Below are 23,062 nucleotides of genomic sequence, written 5' to 3'. Positions count from 1 at the left end.
TTTTTTTTTTTTTTTTTTTTTTTTTTTGGCAGCATGCTGTATATAGTTAGATCAGAAAGAAATGTCAGGAAAAGAAGAATCGGTGAAAATGGGTAAAAGAGAAGAAGTGGTCCAAAGAACAAACTTTGCACCTCCACAGCTGAAGGTGATCTTAGGACAAGACCAGAGTGATTACAGGTAATCACAAAATAGAAAAATTAGAATGTAAATTGGTTATATCTAGCCTCCCTACAGCATTACAAATGCTGTACTTTCACTTAATCCAATTAAACAATGGAGTTTTTAAGATGGATTTTGATTTGAAGTAGTGTTCTACTAAGAAGACTGGACTCACATTCTTCCCTAGGTTCCCACTTGCAGGTTGGATAAAACTCTTGTTCATGTGTTGAGAATTCCTCACATTTGAACTTCGCATGTTTAGGCAAGATTCATCCTTGGACTATATTTATTTTGTCTTGTAACTACCATAACTACCAACTACTATTTTAAATTTTATGGCTGCAGCCTGACTATAAATATAACCTATTTTGCCTCATATTTATTTCACTGGTAAACCTATCCAATGATGGGGTTTGTGTTGAAACTGGCTATTTTAAAATATATACTATGTTGACAGTGAATCCAAATTAAATGGTCTTTTCAGGCAGAGTACACACGTTGCAGGACTCAGGACTGCTTTCTGCCAGGTTGCTAAAGGCCATTGTAGGGTGGTTTTGACCCTGTGTCAAGTTTTGTGTGTTCACAAAGCACAGATCTGTACCTGCCTGTTAGGGGAGATAATTCAGATGCTCTGGGCAACTGAATGACCCCCATGGTTCTGGGCAAACCCTGGCATGTCACAGCCATTCTTGAAGGACAAGAGATGTTAGCTAAAGCAGTGGTTGTTTAATGTTGATGCTGTGAAGGCACTATGCATGCAAGAACATTTTGTGTGATTACATACTAAAGGGTTCTGCAAAATATTTGTACATAAAATAGCATTGTTTAATGACCATTTTATGAGGTTGTCTTTGGAAAATCTAAACATTTACTGTAACAACACACTGAAAAATAGCTCCCTGGAAAGCATTTAGTTCTGCAAATACTTTGAGTGTTTCCCAGCCTTTTCTGAACATGGCCCTAGGGCTTGCCTTTACTGTTATTTATCTCTGTGCAGGAAAGGGAGACAGGCGCAGAAGTCTGGTGTTAGTCTGTACTAAGGAGGTACAGGTTTGGCACTCCCATGAGCTTCCAGTGCAGCCTCAATTTCTCCGTGGCTTTAAAACACAGCTATAAAATGTAAAATCATGCTTCCCTAGGAAGTTATGAGACACTTGGTCAGCAATCCCGTTCCACACGCCAAGGAAGACAAGCTAGTTCACAGGTCAATTAACAGTTGTTTTGCCATATTGCACAGGAGACATGCAAAAACAAAATGTTAATGACACTCTGTATCCCAAATAACTTTGCCAGAAAGCAAATTAATGAGAAGTAGAGACCAAAGGAGGGGCTGTGATACAGATCCTGTGTGCAGCTCTTGAGTCAACCCACAGCCCTGAGTGTCCTCTGCTTTCCTGTTAGCGAGCTTGTGCTTCAGTGCTATGTGATACACAGCAAAGACATTTTAAAGGAGCCTACAGTTGTGACTTTGCTGGTTTGTCCCCGGTCATAAAGGAAAGAAAAGAATAAAGCTAGAGAAGCAAAAATGGAGGTTGCAATTGATAAAGCAAAGGTGGGTGCTGTGGAAAGGTAACAAATTCCGGGACTGGTATGAAGCAGGGTTGAATTGTGACGGGCTTTGAAAGTGAGAAGAAGGAGTTTGCATTTGGAGTAGTGGAAGAGAACTGTGACAAAGAAGTGTGGAAAACTCAGAGTGATGTGCCCAAATAAATGAACTTGAGACAATTCCAGGTGCTCTAGCCAGAGAGGAGATTACAATAAGGAAGATGCACGGGCCTTGGCTGGGAGCCTTGGCAGAGCAAACTGAGAGGAATTGTAATGCTTTGGAGATGCTGCATGAGACAGATCAGTGACATTTAAAGCACAGCAGTATCAACAACATCAGTAAAATTAGCAGCAAAAGCTAAACTCCTCCCTGTCTCCAGACTTTGCTCCAGACACCTTAGATTTGGGTTCCCAGAGCTGCACGAGCTGTTGGAGTTCTCAAGCAGAAACCCTTTGGTTCTGAGGCAGCTCTTAGGTACCACTTGCAGTGATCTGCATCCTAGTCATATGCGTGCTCCTGATTGGGAACCTTTGCCTGCTGTCCCTTCTCCAGTGAGAGGATTTTGCTGTATATCAAACTGGGAAAAGAGATTCATCTGTCTCCGTGAGTCAGCAGAACCACATTAACTCTTTCTGGTAGTATCAGTGCCAGTGAGTGGGACTGAGTCATCCAAGCAGACGCAGCAAGCCTGATGCCCATCCATTCCTCGAACTGGGAACTGTCTTGAGATGTCAAAGGGAAGGTGGTTACATTTCCCATTCCACTGATCAGTCCAGCATCATCATGATTTGCAAAACAACAGACGGTGTGAGGTTCAGCTGGCAGATTCAAAAACTGTCAGCCATTTCTGGGTTAGGATCCAGAATTAAAAGGAAACAAAATGTTCTTTGTTTCTAGGAAATTCACTAGTTCACACTGTTTATTTTCCCAGCAATGGCCACAGTCAGTATGACATTGCAGCAATTGTCTGAGCTTTAATTAGGAGCTCAAAACCCAAGACCAGTGCTTGGGCATCTTTGTTATATTTCTGCTAAGCTGGAGTAACTTCATGGAAGTCAAGGGAGTCAGAGGTTCAATTTCTAACTTCTAATGTACTCTTGTCCTAATCCAGCAAAGTCAGTATAAGAACAAGGCCACTGATTGCTTTCAGCAGGACTTTAGCACTCATAAATGCTAACTGTATGATACCAGGGACTGAGTCCATGCAGGGTTATACAAGTAGGAACAAATGCAGATTTCAAGCCTTAAACCTCACATGTGGAACAACCAGCAGAGGAACACAGGCTCCTTAGAAACAAAGATTTTTCTATTTTCATGCAAATGTTCTCAATATTCTGAAACAGAAGGAGATGCTTAGAAAATACATGCTGTACGAACAGCTTGCTCTCTAACAGATCGATTTTCACTCAGCATTACCTACTCGTTCCGTGAACTAATAATCACAAAACAAATAGGGAGTATAGCCTCTGATGTTATGTGCCTGTTTCTTCACTGAAATTACCTAGTTTTTTTTTTTTTTTTTTTTTTTTTTTTTTTTTTTTTAACTACACCTTGGCTTGATTCTGCACATTAAAGATGGACACATATCAGCTGTAAGATGTATCTCTTCCATTAGTCTGTGGGATGTCTTGCTCTGGCTACCATGTCAAATGGTGCTGTTTCTCATATATGTGAATCCACCACCCACATCATTGCATTTGTCCTTGGCCATTTTTACTATGTCACTGTAGAGCACACAGAGTTGGCAGTTGCCTTTTTACCTTCTCAGAAAGACTGGTAGGTAGTAGCCTGTCAAAACCACATTCAGATTTCTCTTCTTGAGTTCTAGCTATGGAGTCATTGTTTCTCTTCTCATCTATACCCAAATGCTATGGTATGTCTAGATTAATCTACACTGCAGCTGACAAACTTCTGGTAGAAAGGCCACAGTCCCCTTGTTTCCAGGCCCTGGCGTACACTTCCCAAACCCCAGAGAAAGACTCAGCTATGAGAAGGTGACATGGGCATGTTTGTGCTTTTGGTCACATCCTGTCCATTGTAGTTAGATAAAACCATACAGGTTAAAATAGGACTTAAAAAAAATCCCCTGTATTTTTATGGCAAGACAGGAAAATTTAATTAGTCTCTGTGGGATTTTCATGCGCAATGACAGGGAAGCTGACACCAGTGGACCACTAGAATAAAAAGGGTAATCTGATAAAGAGATTATAATATTTTAATTAGCCTAATGTCATGCAAGAATATTATTTCTATTATATTGTCTTCATATCTGAATACTGAATTAGCTTTCATCCCTGCCATAAAATACTCACTGGCTACATTTTCCTCCTCATGCCAGATCAATACCATCTGCAAACAGCAGGTTCGATCAGAATCTGTTTTCCCAGCTTTGTATATGTAAGTATGATGCCAGAGGAGAAATGAGCATCTTCCTCTCTCAGTGCACAGAGGCCACTTGCTCAGAAATCTGCAGGATTACCTGAATATCCTGAATTAGAAGTTCTTCAGTTTCCTTTGCTTTAACTTTAGTTTGTGCATTTGCTATTTGAGTTTGGTTTGTATCTCTTGACACCAATGCCTGCTGACACACATATTCCTGCCTACAGTTAATCAAACAGATGGCTTCTCTGTGCTACAGAGTGATAGATGCAAATCCATTGATCATGGCTTGTTGTGAGGTTCCTCAGAATGGATGTCAGACCCTTGTTTAATGTACAGTGCCATGTAATATATAAAATCTCATAAAATAACTTTTCAAGAAAAGATCATTAATCTTGGACTTTCATTTCTGTTTTCTACTTCTGTCTGTTATCATCTCTGTACAGTTTTTGCCTTTTACTGTGCAGATGTCACATCTGTGCTCAGGAGGATAGATCTTGATTCACATACTTAGAGGTTACAGAACTTTCTTCAGGCAGCGTGGGTTTTTCACCTGCATTATCTGAACTAGTGCTGCCCATCCTCCTCTTCTACGATTTTCACCTACAAGTTCCAAAACAGTGTAACTGGGGCTTCAGCTTAGGTATATCTCACTGTGTAAATGACCAGTATAATTTATTTGTACTTTCTGCTAGCAACTCTACTTAAATGGAAATACTGGATGGATGGTCCCAGGAGACAAGGAACACAGTTTCAGTTTAGGAATATTTTTATCTCACTTCTATTCTCCCTGCTTCTACCATAAAAATAGGAAGAGAGATTTGGAATGTTGACAATGATAAGAAGGAAGCTGCAGGAATGTCAAATGAAGGTAGTTACTTGTTATACTGGTAATTGCATAAGAAAAAATACAGAGCTTAGTGTCATGTTAGCAAAAAATAATCAAGGCATTTTACAGAGAAAGTCACTTTGTTGCAACAAAATTAGGAAGAAGTTTGGAGTATAAGTATGCTATAGTATAATAAGTATAAGATTTTTGTGCATAAGCACAAGGCTCAGCAAGTCCAAGTGCAAGGTGCTGTATCTACACTGGAGCAATCCCAGACATGAGGACAGAGTGGAAGAAGAACTCGTTGAGAGCAGCCCTGCAGAGAACTTGGGGTTCTGGTGGATCAAAGGCTTGACATGAGCCAGCAGTGCGTGCTTGCAGCCCAGAAGGCCAACTGCGTCCTGGGCTGCATCAACACAGGGGTGGCCAGCAGGGTGAGAGAGGTGATTGTCCCCCTCTGCTCTGCTCTCGTGAGTCCCCACCTGGAGTGCTGTGTCCAGGTCTGGTGCCCCCAGCACAAGAAGGCCATGGAGCTGTTAGAGCAGGTCCAGAGGAGGGCCTGGAACAGGCTGCCCAGGGAAGCTGTGGATGCCCCATCCCTGGAGGTGTTCAAGGCCAGGCTGGATGGGGCTTTGGGCAATCTGGTCTGGTGGGAGGTGTCCCTGCCCATGACAGGGGGGTTGGAGTTAGATGATCTTTCAGTTCCCTTCCAACCCAAATCATTCTGTGATTCTATGGTAAGTCTTAGTCTGCCAGAATTTTGTTTTTTATGTGGTTGGAGGAGGTGGGTATTAGACTCTAGTTGTTCTCCCTGTTGTGAAATACACTATTTGTTTTCTCTGGAGATTTCACAAATGCTACTGCTATTTTTTTCCCTTAATTTTATACCCTTAAGCACACACATAAGGAACAAAAATGAGTTTAATAAACAGGGGACTCACTGAGACTCTGCTGATCAGCAAAGATAAATGTGGTTAGCATTATTTTATTATTCAAAATAGTGTCTTTAGTACTAAACATTTACATGATATGTTATAAAGGTTTTTCTAGTGGTGAAAGGAAATGATATAATTTAAGCAAAACTACTCATGTAACTGAAATTTTAGGCTTAACTAACACAAGTCCTTGTGACAGTTCTTTGTACTTTAAAGACATGTATCATGAGAGCAGAACTGGGATTTCTTTTGTCACTGTTAACAAAGAGGAGCTTGAGGTTTGCTTGCAAATGGCATCTTCAAAGGCAGTGTTCAAAAATAGTTTTGAGGTAGTGGAGCTTCTTCTGTTAAAATTTTTATTTACTATAATCAGAACTGGTTTGAACTGAGGCCTCTTCCACAGGCAATTCTGACATTAAATAAATCAATATAAAATCATTCTGAAGTAGAACTGAAAAGTAAAATTCCTCAGGAAATTAAAATTCTAAAGACATTTTTTCCAAGCTATTATTGTACTTATTTTAAAGAGTTGACTTACTACTATTACATCAATAACAAAAACTATGTTGTGCCAACTGTATTATCTTGATTAATTTTGCTTAGACTTTTCATCAAATTAATGTCTCAGATGTCACATATCTGCAATATTCTGCTGTATACTATCTGGTATTATTTAATACAAAATACAAAAGATAATGCATACAAAAGCCAGTATCAAGCAATAACATCAAAAATGGTTGTATTTTATTAAACTAAGCATTTCTACAAGATCAGGGGAAAAAAAAGTGAGAGGGAGGTGAGAGGGTTATGTTGCTGAAAACAGAACTGGAAAGTGGCAACTTTTCACAGAATGGTTTGATCTCAGCCAAGCTACATTTTCTGCCAACTTTACAGACCTTTAAAACACCTAGCACTGCACTGATTCTAGCATTGTTTGAAAAATAATTTATTGAGATTTTATTCTTGGGCACTCTCAGATGGTCAGCTTCTTCTAGCCCTTTTAGGGAATTGTTTCCAGTATGCCATGACTACAAAGAAATAGGGATGTGAATGCTAAACAATTCATTCAAAAGGCCAAGTTTTGTTAATGATTTTGACAGAGCTGCTTTGATTAAGACACATGAGAGTGGTGAGTCTTGAGACCATACATTTGATTGCAATATGGCCAGGTACCTGCTGACATATTGTGTTCTTTATGATTTCACTAGTAATTTTGAGGAGGTCAGGTTTTTCAGCTACTGGAAACTGTTCTTGAAGTCAAATACATTGAAAAAGTGTTTGCTTCACAGAAAGTGTTTGCTCCTGAGTCCCACAGGGACTGTCAGCATTGAATGAACAGCTCCAGGAGCCCAGCAGTGAAGAAGATCATTGTCTGTATAAATGGTATACCTGTAGCGTTACTGCATCTGGATCCATTCAGCTCACTGTAAAGAAGTGACAAAAGGCACTAGAAGATCTTATGGGTGATACCTATGGCTGTGCTGTTCATGTATAAGTAGTCCACTAAGCTATTCAGGGAGCTGAAAGGCTATACCTGAGGTAGAATGACCCCATATATATGTGGGTCACATGAATATATATATGAACAAGACATATATGTATGTACTGTTTTCAGTCAGGACTGGTTATGGGGCACCATTGGAAACATGAAAAAAGGCTAGATGGTTCAATCCATCACAGACATTCATAAATTCACATGAAATCTTCTCTTTTCCCATTTTTCTCATTTTTATATCTTCTCTCATTTTCCCATTGGGTTTTCTTTGAAAGCCGGACTCAGACACACACTGAGCAATGTTCAAGCCCTGTGTAGCAACAGAACTCTGGACAGGAGGCAGTTGCTGGCCCTCCATATTCTGTCCCCAGCATGCTCTAGTGGATGGGCCATCACAGTAGGCCCTGGAGTGAATCCTTATTCTTTGATTAATCTGCCTTACAGCTGTGGACAAAACAGGGTGCTTCACTCTGCCACCCTGCGTTCTCCAACTTTGACCTCCGACTGCAAACACCTGGGAATGTGTCCTGCATTTTGTTGTGTGTAAGCATGCTGAATGACAGAACAGCTTAAACTGGAAGGGACCACAGGAGATCACCAGTCACACTCCTGCCCAAAGCTGGGTCAGCCAGAACAGGTTGTTCAGGGCCATGTCTAGGCAGGTTTTGAATATCTCCAAGGATGGAGACAGCACAATCTGTCTGGGCAACCTGTGCTAGTGCGTGACCATCCTCTGAGTAAAGTATTTTTTCTCTTATTTAAATTAAATTTCCTGTATTTCAGTTTGTGCCTCTTGTTCTTTCACTGGGTACCCCTGAGACACCACTACAGTGGATACCACTACAGCACCTAGTACAATGGGAACTGGTGGTACCTGTAGGTGCCCCCGTAGTCTAAAAAAAATCCAGAGGAATAACAGTAATAATCATGCAGGATTCCTCTCCCCAGCATTCACAAAGACTTCCAGTACTTTATTAAACTGAACAAATTAATCATTTAACACCCTAGATATTGGTCAAATCATGCTCAAAATATGGTAGAGTGTGAACTGGGAACATCACCACACAGGCATAGCTCTTTGGTTCCCAGAGCTCCTTCTGTACAGTCAGAGGAGGGGAGGCAGGAAGAGAAGGCAAAGTGAGCCTCAGGTAAAGGAGTAGCAGTACCTATGTGGGGCAGGACACCTTCTGCTGGAGTCTAGCAGCCCACTTTGGGAGGTGTGGGGCTCTGCAGGAGCAGAATGGCTCATTATTCTCTCCCCACCTTTTGCCTGAAGCTTGCCATAAAGGTGAAACTGAGCCTTGTCAGGAAAGAATTATATGATCCCTAAGGTTAGCAAAGTGCTTAGAGACCCTTTGGGAAGAAAAGTGCTACGTAAATAGAAGCTGATTCCTACAGGTTATTAATAGATGTATCTGCAAAAGTAATGTGCAAACTACAAAGGAAAGATCATTCTGAATTAAATTATCATAATTTTTTTCCTTGCTGTCTCTTTTCAGGAGCCCTGGATAATACTGCTAACAATGACAGGTTGAATAAGAGACAGGGTTTGTGTGGGCCAGAGGTGGGAACGGAGCGGACTAATTATATCTTTTTTAACCTTTGCGTACATCTGGGCAGGATAAAAATGAATTATGCAACCAGCAACTGAGCTGTCATCCCAGGCTGCAAAATGGTGCCCAGGTCATTCAGAAACATGATCGAAGTTGTCCCATTTCTTCTGGATCTAAATACTTAACAAATCATTATATAAAATTGGTATTTTCTGCATCCTTCATGTAAGGCTCATGCAATTATCCTATGGACAAACCAAAACAAATTGACCTTACTTGCTGTTACTTCAACAATGCAGAGCATGAAAGGCAAGCACTGAAGTAGTATGGCAGAGCGAGATGTAGTGTTTTTCAGGATGCATTTTGAAACCTCTTTGGTTTAATAGGTTAAAGAAGATGACACTGCTATTACAGTCACTCAGATGTGTCATTTGAACACTTTACCTTTTGATATTTATTCCACTTCTAATGTGTGTTGTGACATGAAGCTTTGTTCAAAGGTTGGAGCCCAGTGGGAAGGTGTGCAGGGGCCTTCAATACCTGTGTCTCAGCAAAGTAGCAGGTGTCTGACCAGAAAGGGGAAGGGCCTTTTTACAGGTAGCATCTATGGAGGAATTTGTTCCTGTGAAGTAAGAACTCTTTTCTCTGCTCCTTGACTTTCCTCCCAAAAATTCAATCCAAGCTATATGGTCTATTATTGATAGCCTATAGCTCCACCACTTCAACAGGTTTATGACATAAATTGCAGTTATATCCTAAGAAAACAACTTGACCCTTCAGTCTTGAATTTTCCCAAACTCTATTCCCACCATTTTGCAGCATCATCTGTGCCCCTCACCAAATTAAAACTGTCTATAACAAACAGAGGACTTGTCATGAACAGAGCTTTACATGTTACTCCATAACGCTCTAGTCAGCTAGCCCCTTTCCTGGCTGAGCTTATTGGAGCTGAACTCCAGAGGCTGAATGAGGTGTCTTTGAGTACCTGAACCCAACCTTCACTCAGTTCGTATTAGTTCCCTGTCTCTAATTTGGTCCAGTACAGTATTTATTAACTCAGTAACCCACAGAAAGGTTTTAAAACTTTTGCAGCCAGAGCTAATTTGCCCAATTCAAGAATTTTGGTATCTTTTTATTTTTATTCTTTGTTATCACAAGGAAATAGCATGAATTATGTCAGTGTTTTTAAAAGAGAGCAGAGAATATGTTATATTTGTTTGCTCTTGGCTTATAGAACAGGAAAGAACAGTATTTCACTGGAATAGTTATTCGTAATGGTGTATAAATGCCTGTGTTAGCTTAAATTTCCTTGTGGTTAACCTGATACCTCAAAGATGAGTACATGTCATTTCTTTGTCTTAAGTAGTGTGGAAAGCCAGAAAATGAAGTAGAAATACTGTACTGAGTATTTTGCAAGACAAATTCTGTTCCAGGAAGGTCACATTTTACTGAATTTGATATTTCCCCCAGTTCTGCTCTTTTTAATTTGTGGGGCCTTCTGTGTTTTATAAAGAACTTATGATTTTGTAATTATTTAAACACTCAGTGCTAGATAATATATCACAACCTGAGTGACTCCTCACTAAGCTGCTAGCAATGACCACATTAGTAGTCTGTGCCAGTATCTATAAGAAGGCCAGGTCAGTTTTTGTAAGACATCCCAATATAGCAGATCTGTTGATGATCTGGATATAGTATATAACATTAATGCTTATGTTAGGAATTTACCAGTCCTGACATCATTGTTTTTTTTCCCTAGAGGTATCTGTCATCTGCCTGCTGATATGGCCTTCAGAAGAAAGCCTGTTCTGGAGCCCTTCTCACTGCTGATACACAAACATTTGTGACAGTACCCGTGTCTCCTGGATTTTGTCGTAAGTCACATATTTGTGTCCTCATGGCATGTTTATGTTTAGTACAGTAACTGGTTGTGAATGAAACTCCTGAGCTTGTGAAGATCCAGCTGTCTAAATACCTGTAGCTTACCTGTCAGACCAAGCAACTGAATACAAACCAGTGCTGCACTCACTTATGACAGCTCATGAGAAGAGATGTCAGCTCAACATTTTAAGTCCTATTTTTAAAGTCTCCATTAGACTGGCCCATTCAGGTTGGGACCTTCATTTATAGCAATGTTCTGCTGGGTGTTCTGCAGTGAGCCTCAAGGGGTGGGAGGGCTTGTGAATGCAACCATCTCCTTATGCCTGAGGGGATTCACAGGCATGTCCTGCACATCTACGTCACTAATATATACATTCCTAGGCAAAAGAAGAACAAACGCAGGAAGCATTTTTGTCGCAAACATAACCACTACTGCCCACAGAGGTCAAACTTTACTACATAGATAAGCAGAGGGAATCAGTCTAGGAATCAGTGTCACATTCTGAATGACCTAAAAGGTTACCAGCAATTGTGTACCAGGAGGGAGGAGTTGCAACTAGCTACAGAGAAACTTGATAGCACCAAAGGATTTAGGACAGAAATCACTGAAAACTTTTTGAGAGACTAAGAAATCTGAAATGTATTTTACAATCTTGAAAGAAAAGACATAGCATTTGTTGCCTCATACACTTTACTTAATTTCTTTGAAGGTCTTTTGGGTGAAAGAAATGCCTGATTCTATTAAACCAGCACTCAAAGTGAGCAGGACTGTGATCCCCGTTCTCCATTCCCAGACAGATGCTTGCACTACCCAGAAATACCATGTTTATAGGTGAAAAAAATGATCTCCCTGCCAAAAAATAAAAAAATAAAATCAACCGAACACAATATATATACTGCACATGGCTTGAATGGGGAGTTGCACTGAAATTAAATTTCTAGGTGCTCCTTGCAGCATAGGTGCAATCTGCCCAAATGGCTACATTATCCCAGACCTACTTTATCCCTGCCTTGTTTGCAGGAGCCAACATGTCTCAAAAGGACATTTGAGTCTGCACATGGACACAAGGCCTTAACTCCATCCACAAACAGTGCTGTGCTGCAAGAGAGGGCTGCATCGGTAGAGCCGCTTGGTGATGTAGGGTCTGTTTGTGGAATAGCACAGCCACCTCCCAGCACCTCAGATACCCACCATGGCTGACAGACAGTAAATGAACTCATTGGTTTTTTTGTTTATTTGTTTGTTTGTTTTTCAGCAGTGTTTTTTTCCGAATGAGAAGCACAGTCCTGAATTTCTCCTTGAAATAAATAAATAACTGATTTTTCAGATTACCGTTCCATTTAAAGACTGAGAAAGTAATATGTAGACTACATGTACACAACTCTCATTCAAGGAGAAAGCTCTTCTTTTGGGGGCACCAGCGGAGCCTTTGCACTTCAGTCATCTTCCTAAACAGCATTTTAAAATAAAATCATAACTTGTTCCAAGGAAGAATCCAGAAAATATCTGGATATTTTTTTTTTTTTTTCTTTCATCAGTCCTCAAAAAAAGTAGTCAGTGCAAGCTATTTTACTTTGTTATATTTTGAAGTCTGGGGGTTAGTACAGACTGGGGATTTCTCCCAGAAACAACAGAATATTTTGAGCTGACGAGAAAGGCAAGCATGTTTTCTGCAACTATTTAGTTCTTAAGCAGAAGGAAAGACATCAGGAGCATTGTGACATTTAGTCAATATTTATTGAACGTTTCAAAAACTGGATGGAAAATGCAAACATACTGTTGTGGCATGCAGAGTCAGTGAGATGTGCATTCAATTCCTGCAAGAGGACTTCCTTGTCCAAAGGAGCCATGAGTTGCAGTATGTGTATGCTCTCTTGAGCAGCTGAAGAGGCTTCCCTTTCAGGCACCTCACAGGAGACATGGAAAGCAGAAATACCTGTGTCTGTGCTGGATTTTCTCTCTTTGCTTGGCTACTTCCCAATTCAGGAGTAATTATCACCCCCACACAGCCCATTACGGTACAGAATTTTAAATCCAATCAAATTGTTCCCCCTGTCAAATTATTTCTCACTCCTAAACTTCCTAATCAACTCTCACAATTAGCTCCTGTTGCCTCATTTTCTTTGATTGCTTTGCTGCCGCAGAGGGGTCAGATGAAAAAATCTGGGGAAAGAGCAGAGGAACTGAAGAACGTTCTATATCTTTACCTGTCAAGAAAGAGTTATTTGGGGCCGGTGACTTACAGACTTTTAGCAGGAACTAGGCTGTGTCTAGGGCTGTTCCCTCTTCTAGGAAATGGAAGTCGTAGAAGGGACAGGGAAGATGAGGGGGGTGAGGAGGTAAGGAGTAAACCAGCTCATACTATTGCCAGTTACTGCATGTGTTTGGACCAGGTGTTCTGCACTTCTCACCTGGCAAGAATCAGGTGTGGCACTGGTAGACATTCTTGTGTCACACTGTCAGCATGAGAGGAGGAAGAAGATTAGTAGTGTATAATTCTTTCCCTGCTGAAAACAAAACACCTAGTAGCAGATTTCCAATAATTGTTTAAATACTCCTGGCCTCCTGCTGCGTGCCTGATATTCTGCAGCTCAGCTTTCCATTTGCTGAGCCAACAGTCCCAGCTTAGACCTGCCCTGCCCTGCCATGAGATGGCACAGAGCATCAAGAGGTCCATAGCATTGAAGGCACTTGTGGGCCTTGGGCAGTAGGATGAGGGTGGCTTCCCAAGAGCAAATCAGAGTGAGAAATGGGCTCTGATGGAGATCAAGGCTCATGGCTGAAAGAGTTTGACTTGTCCCCAAGGGCAGGAGAGGTGCTCCTGGAGATATTTTCTTGTTAATGACTCAGAACTTCTGCTGAAGTCGGGGGGGTTCATGGTAGAAAGAGGGTTAAAATATGACACTGCCCTGGTGTATGACCTTAGCAGAAAACAGAGAGTCAACCCTATGTTTTAGTTTAGGAGCTTCTTAAAATTTCATACTTCAGTGTCTGACAATTCTGACCCTTTTTCATGTGGTTGCCATTTTTTTCTTTTTTTTTCACATGAAATTCAAGGATCTTAAGCCCCTAGTTTAGCAAGGTAGATGAACACATTTACAGCATGACTTGCAGGTCAAATGCTTACAGTTACCTGCCGACTTAAGCTGTCGTGCTGATTTAACCGCAATGGCTTTTGCTCCCTTGGTGGCTGAAGCCTTTCTTCCTCCTGGAGAAACAACCGTACAGAGTCACTGGGGAGGGCACTGCAGTACTGGATTGCGTTACAGGCACACACAGAGACATCAGGTCGTAGGAGACATGTCTTGGTCCATCAAATGACGAAAGAGTCACAGCACTGCAACTGGGACGTGTACATTTTAGCAAGGCTTCTAGGCACATGAAGCCCTGCAGGAAGCAGCCAGTACATATGGAGCAGTGCTACAGCACTTCTCTCCATCCTGGATTTCAGAGAAGCTGCTCTGCAGAGATCCAGTGGGCATGCAGTAAGGGTTATCACAAAGATGGAGAAAGGCTTTGTAGCTGCGGCAATATCTGTGCCAACAAGTCAGGAGCAAAAGGAGATGGAAATAATCTCTTGTAGGGTGGAGATGGTGACCTCATGCCAGAAACTGTCTTTATCTCAACCGACAAGTTCTTGTACTTTTACCTTTCTGATTCTCTCCCCATCCAACTGAGTGGAGAGGGAGTGAGCAACTGTGTGGTGCTGATCTGCCTGCTGGTGTTAAACCATGACAGACTCCCTCCTAAACTTTAGTCCCTTTATACAGATCAGGAAACAATATGTACAATAAGCACAAATTCAGATCTGCCATTGAACACACCTGCTTGTATCCCATCAGAACCAGAAGCAAAGGAATAATCTAATTCAAAACATGCCTATATTTGTGCATTTTTGATGGGCACATCTAGATTTTTTCCTACATTGTTATTCTCCTGTTGTGTATTTATACCACCCTGTGGGGTTCCCATTAATACCACCAAATGTTCATCCTTGAGCAGTTACAGTAACTGCACAGGACACAGCAAGGAAATCTATTTATAGTATATTAAATCGGAAACTTACATGGTAACATGTTGTAATTCAGCAGTGGATTTAAAAAAATGCAAACAACAAAACAGAGGAAACCAATATAAAATCTAATCTAAAATTACATTGATTTTGTTTGAAGGGAAAATAGGAAAGGATAGGGAAATCAATGACGCTATGTGTGTTCGCTGTAGGTAGACCTTAGTTTTGGAAAAAAAAAAAAAAAAGTCAATAATTACATAACATGCCTTTTCTGAGTGGATTATCATATTAGATATTGCCCCTCTTTATTAAGAGCCAGTGGTGAGGTGAGCTCAAGTTCTCAGTCTCTGTTTGCAGACAGATCAGCAGTTGATTTAGTAGATCACTACAAGTAATTCAAGTTTGACTTGGAGAAGTTTTCCAGAAAAGGTCATTGCTATTGGGTTGTCAAACTGCTACCAAGCTGCACTGGGAGCTCCCAGTCGTCTTCTGTGTCAAGGAGGCCAATATTTGCCCGTAGCTTCAGATAGATGTTCTCTCCTGTCTGCAGCAATGCCACCTGAGGACAGTATTGCTTCTGTTCATGGCTCTGCTGGGGCTCACTGTTGCCTGCTACCTGGAGGTATCTGTTCATCTGCCCACAGCTCTGCTCTGCCAGCTCTCTCTGGCCTGTTGTGTGACTATTGTTTCGTATTCATTTTCTGTAACAAGATGACCCCACCAACATCTTCTCCTGAAGCAGGTGAGGGGGCCAAAGCCATTTCCACTGGCAGAGTTGGATCAATGGCAGTGGTGACTTCTAACATAGACATGGTGACAGGCAGCGGGGAATGGTACTGTCTCCAGATTGTAAAGCTGTTTTCAAAGAGAACATCTATGTGCATATATATCTATATATGTATGTGTGTTTTATAGCCTGAGCATTTCTCCTTTAAAGCAGAAATGACTCATAGTCTACAGTGAGCAGACCCACCTTAGTTCCAAGTAAAGTTGCAGTTTCTGCCACTGTCGAAGTAACACAATGACCGTTTTTCTAAAAAGACCTCTTTGAAGTCAGTTCACTGTGACTGTGTAGAAGGGTTAAGGAGTTGATTCTGTTTTTCGAACCCAAGACAAACATTTTCCCTGGACAAATGACTCTCCTTCCAATGTCTTTCCTATGCGATGTCTGAAGAATGAAAGGAGGATAGAGTTATTTTTAGCCTGCCCATTTCCTCTAGCTGTGTTATGAGTTGAAAGCCTTCATTTATGATTTCAGCACTGTAAGGTAACGACTTTAGTACTAGAGTTCTCCAAAAGAGAGAGATTTGCAGTCATACCATATTACATGCTTGTGACTATACACAGGAAAACTTGCATGACTCAGAAATGTTTGCCAATATTCAAGGGGACTTGCCAAACATTGAACAGATCTCTTTTACAACTTTCTGATTATTTTTTGCAGTCCAGCTATTGCTTTTTATGACAATTCTTGCAATAAGACATCTCTTTTTCTTCCTAGAGCTCTTCTGTCATATTCATAAGCACTTATTTAGTGTACATCTTACAGATTACTTTGTTTTTACTCTGTGATTAAATTGTTAAGTTGGATGGATATGATAATATCTCATTTTGCCATCAGATTAAGTTCCACTGTTATTTTCATTCTCCGTTCTAAGAGTATTTGGTATACTTATTTTTGGCAGTGTGCTGAAACCTAAGTCGGTGTTACTTAATTTATAACATATCCTTAATATATTCTGGTCCATTAAACAAAGGAATGTCTTTGCATCCTCTTCCACAGACAAATTAGCACTATTTGAGTGTCTGTGTTTGGAATGCTCTTTAGCTCTAGCCGACGTAGGACATTCCCATCTGGGTTCACACTCCCATGTAGAATCTAGGTAGTTATGCTGCAGTGGTTCATCTTGTGATTGCTTTGTGGAACAAGCTTAATTTTGAACTTTAACAAACAAAAGGTACAAATATTTTCATGCACTTACTATTCTTATCTTTGGGCTGCAAAAGGAGAAACAACCAAGAAACACCAAAATCAAGGACATTTGCTGGATGCCAGATGTATAACTGCCAAGAACCCAAATATGTAAAAATCAGACAACTGAATAGTCAAGGACATCTTTTAATATCTTTAATGTCTTTTAATATAAAACAACAACAACAAACATTCCAAATGCCTTAATTTTTGTATTATTAGGAGCTTGGGTTTGTAAAATAATGTAAGAGAGAAGAATGTTGTCACTACTCAACAACTTTAGGACATATATGAAGATTTAAAAAGTCTTATTCTTTTGATAAAAATGTGTAATATCCATACCTACACATTGGTACATATATGTTTATTATTTATCAAAAGAAACTAGTTTTTAACTATCAGCTGGTGAATTTCATTCCATTTCCATTTCTTTTCAGAGGTTTTCTTATGCAGTGCAGTTAAGCTGCATTGACATCTTTGTCAGGGGTCCAGTTTCTCAAAGGTACTTAGGCAACTTTGACATCGATGGGAATTTGTTACCTAAAATATGAGAGGATCTAGACATAAACTGTTCACAAAACATACAGGGTGAAGCCATGCAGCCATGCTTCAACTCCACTGAATTTGCTGGCATTCCACCATTTTCAAACAGCATAATTTTGTCTGATAACTATTTGCCACAGTTGGGGGGGGGAGAAGAGAGAGGAAAAGAAAAAAGAAAGAAAAAGTAAAAAATAAAAAATAAAAAGAGCAGGGGAAAGGGGAAGCAGAGAAGAAGAGCAGAGTGCTTAAATGCCAGAGAAAAGGGGAGTCAGTTTTTGGAGGACTGGAAAAAGCTGCAGAAGAAGGAGTAGGAAGAACCCTCGATACAGTCAAAGAGAAGTTCCTACAAGACAGAAGATGAAAAATAAAATTTCAAATGTTAGCAATTACTTTCAGGACGTTTTCAGCCATTACTCGTGTGTTGTCATGGGTAGAAAAAGGTGTCACAGCATCAAAGGAACCAAGGAATGTAATGAAGAAAGAAATTAGAAGAGTAATTTGCATCTATTTGGTGGTATAATCTTCAGAGGCACTTTTGTTAATTGGCAGGCTTGGGCTGTACCTATTAGAATACTCAGACTCTGGTGGAAGTCTCCAGAGGTTTTGCTCTAGGCAGCAATTTGGATGGCCACAGAACATTTCTATAGTCTTGCAGTTTGTCAGCAAAATGAGTTATTTTTCCTTCATCGCTTTAAACTTGACAGTCAAAAAGAAAAAAGACCAGCTTCTTTCAGGAGCCTGTTTCTTTGAGCAAAGAGAACACTGAAAAGCTTGTCTTTTCTTGCAGGACTTTTGATAAGATGATGATAATAGCATACCTCTATTCACTGGGGTGTGACTATCAGTGTACCTAGTCTGAGCTGTGAACATTTGTTCTTCTCTCATGTTGTGCTTTTTATTCCTTTTTCTGTTTTACTTTTATGAGTGTTTAGAGATCGAGATATCTGTTCTGAAATAAGTAAATGAATAAGTCACAAAGAGACAGAGAGAGTAATCCCCTGCTTCACAGAAGTCAATGGAGACAGAACAACAGCAAATTTAGTGCACCTTCTGATATTGTTTGTCACTTCAGGTGTTATTTAGATTGAGTTTTATTTATTACTAGCATCTACAATTTCCAATGGCAAAAGTTGAGCACTTAAATCCATACCTTATGTGAATGCAAAAAAGAAAAAAAAGTCTTTGATATTCAGAGACTGTACATGTATCAGTTCCTCTGAAACTGAGGTTTGAGTAAAACCTAATTTGTTTTCCTATCTATTTTATTTATTTATTTTAAACTAGAGACATAGAACTTATCTTCCCTTGTGCAGACACTTCTCCAGTTTTAATGATTTTTTTTTATTTTTTATTTTTTTTCTTTCTGCTTTTTATTTCCTTCATCTGGGACTTTTTCTGTCACCAGGTTGTCCTTTTCCCTGGGTGTGCCTCCTGCTTCAGAATATCCCATGTCTCTGCCCATTCCCTGAGGTCCCAGCTCCATTCATTATCTGGATAATTGCCTGCAACTATTTCACCTGAAAACGTTACTTTCTTCCAGTCTAATCTCTTATCGCTGCTGGAGCCAAATTGAGTTATAAGGTCTAAAATTATCCCTGAGGACAACTCTGCTGAGGTAAATACAGTGGATTTAACTCTATTTTCCTTATATATCAAAGTTTATTTTTAAAAATCTCAGCTTGAACATACTTGTTTTCAAAATGCATTTTAATTGAAAAGTATGAACAGAAGAGCTTGTTCATTCCTTTTGACTAACACCTATTCTTTTCACACAGCAGCTGTACCAAATAATTTTTTTTTAATCAAAGTGACTGCTATCACAGTTTACTTGCTTTTCCTCTCATTACTGATCTTTTGCTGTAACCATGGATCTACCTGAATTTTGTGTGTATTAAACCTGTATTGTTGAAAAACTGCTGAACAAATTTGCCTGCAACAGTCTCAGATGGAGATTGTTCAAAGGATGTGGCTGAAACAGAGGTATACACCATTCCATAAATAAACCCTCCTAAGTGTAAATTGTGACCATCCCTCTCTCCATATGAACACTTCAAGCTTTTCAGAAAGTTGCTTTTATGTAAGATTAGAGAGCTGTCTCCATGACATGATGCTTTGCTTCTCTTCACCATTAGTTGGGCGTTAGTTGTTCTGGCTGTAAATAGACAGGCACAGATGGTACCACGACTCTCCGAGCCTCCACACATCTTGCACTGCAGGGATTTTTGTTATTCTTGTTATCTCTCTAGCAGCTCCTACTCTTTCCTAACAGTTTGTTGAGAAGAAAAGGGAAGGCTAAAGAACAATCAGTCCCTTTCCTCTCTAGGATTGATGAAGCCTTTAGACAGGATTGCAGCATTCATTTTGACTTTATTCTTTGTTAGGGGAACCCAGCTATGGGATCCTCAATGAAGCTTCACCAGGTGAAGTCAGTCCTCCCTGAGAATGTTGATCAGAACTAGATGCCCCAATGGCATTAAACTGCAGCACTCGAACAGCTCGCGGCCTCTCTCTGCGTATCTTTCCTCAGTGCCCTGCAGCTCTGATCACCACACTGCAAAGAAACATGGCAGACTTAAATCTTGAAGCTTATATCACAGAAGACTGCCTTGGTGCATAAGAACAGTGTTTGCAGGAAAACACCACAGGTACAATTAGCAGCACTGAATCTGGAGAGGGGATGAATAAGAAGGACATGACAGAAACGTAGTTCCACCAGCGCACGTCATGGAGAAGGTAAATTGGGTGATCCTCTTTAGTCTTTCGTATAGCACAAGAACAAGATGTTAACTCAAAGGCAACAAATTGAAATCAGATAAAAGGAAATCAATTGTATAAAGAGTGCAATTAACCTCTTACAACAACTACTGAGCCAAGAACTCAGTAAGCTTCTGAAAAGGACTGGATGTTTGTATAAATGATTAAAGTATTTGTTTAGTATTTTCTTTGTCCCATCTTATGTGAGCTTGTAAGCTTCTGTGTCTCTAGAGAAGACAAGTTACTAGTGTCTGGGTAAGAAATCTCCCTTCACTTCTAGCAGACAAATCTTCTATTTGTTACCTATTAGGTTTTCCATCATCTTCCTTTACAGTGTTGGTGAATGCAAACAGTCAGTGACATGGCAAGAGGTGGACTGGTCACCTGCTCCTTGACAGTAGTTTCTGCATTGTCATATATGAAGCTACAAATGAGAAGAATAGTGGTAAAGGTTAGATAGGGTGTTCATGAATAGCTCACCTCTGTCCTGGGCTTCAGATTGTTTATATAAACCTGTGTAACTTTTTTTTTTTTTGGGGGGGGGGTGGGGGGCCTTTACCTACCAAAAGGGCTTTTACCTACCAAAGCCCTTTAATGATATAGCATATCCTTATATCGGTACTGCTCCAAAACAAAAAAGCCCTCCTCTTAACATGGGGGTACACACCTGTACATCAGCCCTGGGTGGTCCCTGGAGACCTGTGGGCAAGCAGGAGTGGCGTCAGCAGGTGGGCCAAGACCCCCATGCACAGGGCTGCTCTTCCGTGCTGCCTTGCCCTGCTCTGGGGAGTTTATCTCCATCTGTATTTATCAGCCCAACACAGGCCCTGCCTTAATCACGACTGCAATATCCTGTAACAGAGGACAGGCTTGCTGGAGAGGAGGGTGTGATGAAAATACCGCACAGAAGGGACATCATGGCTCACCTCTTTTTTAATGAAAGGCCTGACTGAGAACCGTCTATCAAAAGGGCTAGACACCTAAGCGATAGATGAATTTCCCAGAATTGCAGTGTTTCAATGAGAAAAAACAAAAGCACCTTAATATTAAATAGAAGCTGTGAATGTCATGCGGAAATCTATGACAATCTCAAGAGGAAGCAGTTGAAGGCACAAAAAGCCTGATGAGATTATAAATAAAATTATATATTGCATTACACCACGCTCCCACAATTCATGTTTCCTCTGCTGTTCAGTACAGATTGCTGTCAGTTCACCACTTATCTGCTGCAGACTTTGGCTATCTCTTAGTTCCCTCATAAATGAGACAGTTGGGACACTGACATGTAGAAACAGGGTGTTTCTCTTTTCTCTGTGGATGCCAATGTCTGTGGCAAATCTGGGTGAAACCCTGCCTGCATGCATGGTTCACCGTATGCCAAAGTGGGCTGGAAGAGACAAGTAGAGGCAGTTCTTTTTTGCAAGCATGGAGACAAATAAATATATAATTCAGTTGATCAAGTTGGTGGCCATAGGTTTGAAGTCTGTGGAGTGGTTATGCAGGTAGTCAGTTTAATGCAGGTAGTCAGTTTGTTGAGGCTTTTCTGCACCAGTTTTTGTGATGACTCTGCACAGTCGCTCCTGGGGAAGCCCAGAGTTGCTCTGCTGCAGATCACAGGAAAATAGCTCTTTCCTCTGGTCTTGGTGCCTCCAAATGAAAACCAGCTGCCTTCCCAGAATGTGTGCTTCTGGACACACACAGTTAGGATCAATACAGAGTTGCAGAGGGAAATTTATGGACATCAACATCCAGTGTAATTTAAAATAAGGTCTATGAGAGACTGTACGCTCTTGCTTGTTTGTCTCACCAGCATGTCCCGGCTTGTCTTTCAGAGCTGGAAGAAAGCTTCTCATTTACCATGCAGTACCACTATAGGATGTGCCCCCAACAAGGTTGCCTTAGGAAGCTATAATGGAAGTTTTTAATATTTCTGGCTTCTTTCTGGTTTCTGAACACCGGATTCTGCTGATGGATAGAGCAGGGCTTTAGAGCCAGGTACACATCTACCACTTAAACCCTAACGCTTTGCCACTGAAGTGAGCTTCTTGCAGGAGTTGCTAGGTAACTGTAACCTTCTCATAGCTTGCTTATGTGAGCCAGCAAGATAATTCTGATGATGTCATGCTTCAGATTCGTATTTCATCTGCTAAAAGAGTTTTCTCTTAGTTTCTACAGGAACAGGTGCATGGGGGAGTTCTTCAGTAAGGCAGAACTTCCCTGCTCCATCATGCTTGTGTAACTTAATTTCACTCTTGCAAAACACTGTAATAATGCAAAATTGGCCAGGGCTCCTCAAAGTGTGATTTTAGGAGAGTAGTTCTATCTGTGCAGGCCTCTTACCTCTTGTAAATGCTGATTCAAGGGCTAACTCCTTGGAAACACAGACATCTTCATCAGCTATTCTGCTGCCTGTATCTGAACAAAGCGATGGCTTCCTCAGTAAAAAGATAACAGGAGTTTTGTGATCATGATTTTAGAGAACACAAAAATCCAAATGTTAAGTGCCAGAAACAGGTTGAAGCTGGGATGTATGCCCCTTTTAATACTATGTGCCTAGTTTTAATATTTATTTGTGAGAGTCTAGGTAGGTTAATGTGTAACATGATGTGTGAAATACATCTTTTAAAAGGCAGATGAGAAAAGATTCTCAAGCAAGACGCCTTGAACATACTGTGGTGAGTACAGGATAGATGAGCAAGAAATCACAGAGTTGTGAGAGATCCTGCATCCCTGTACTTGAGAGAACTTAGCCCTTAACCTGGGTCAAACAAACCCTTCAAGGTATGTGCATCCTGATTCCTGAGCCTAGAGGGGATGCACATTCAAAACATGGCGTGTTTGAAGGCTTTCCTAGAGGGTGCCTTTCCTAGAGGGTGCCTCTCTGCCTATATGAAAAGGCAAGGCACGCAGGCAAGTGGCTTGTCACAGCTGTGCCCAGGTTTGATTCACACTGGGACTCTGCAAATGTATTTGTCACTTTTCTTGGTTTCTTCTCCCGGCCTC

The 23,062-nt window shown here is 40.7% G+C and overlaps 1 long non-coding RNA gene across 1 annotated transcript; it reads left to right on the top strand.

Moving 5' to 3' along the window:
- Positions 1-44: 44 nt before the first annotated feature.
- On the top strand, positions 45-22,882 carry LOC118161589. The gene is made up of 5 exons (XR_004748093.1): positions 45-177; positions 10,656-10,770; positions 19,833-20,038; positions 20,370-20,504; positions 22,235-22,882. It is a non-coding gene; the product is annotated as an uncharacterized LOC118161589 (long non-coding RNA).
- The last annotated feature ends 180 nt before the right edge of the window (positions 22,883-23,062 follow it).

Source organism: Oxyura jamaicensis, chromosome 2, assembly GCF_011077185.1.
Source record: "Oxyura jamaicensis isolate SHBP4307 breed ruddy duck chromosome 2, BPBGC_Ojam_1.0, whole genome shotgun sequence".
Classification (NCBI taxonomy): Eukaryota; Metazoa; Chordata; class Aves; order Anseriformes; family Anatidae; genus Oxyura; species Oxyura jamaicensis.
This window is presented reverse-complemented; position numbering and strand designations above follow the sequence as displayed.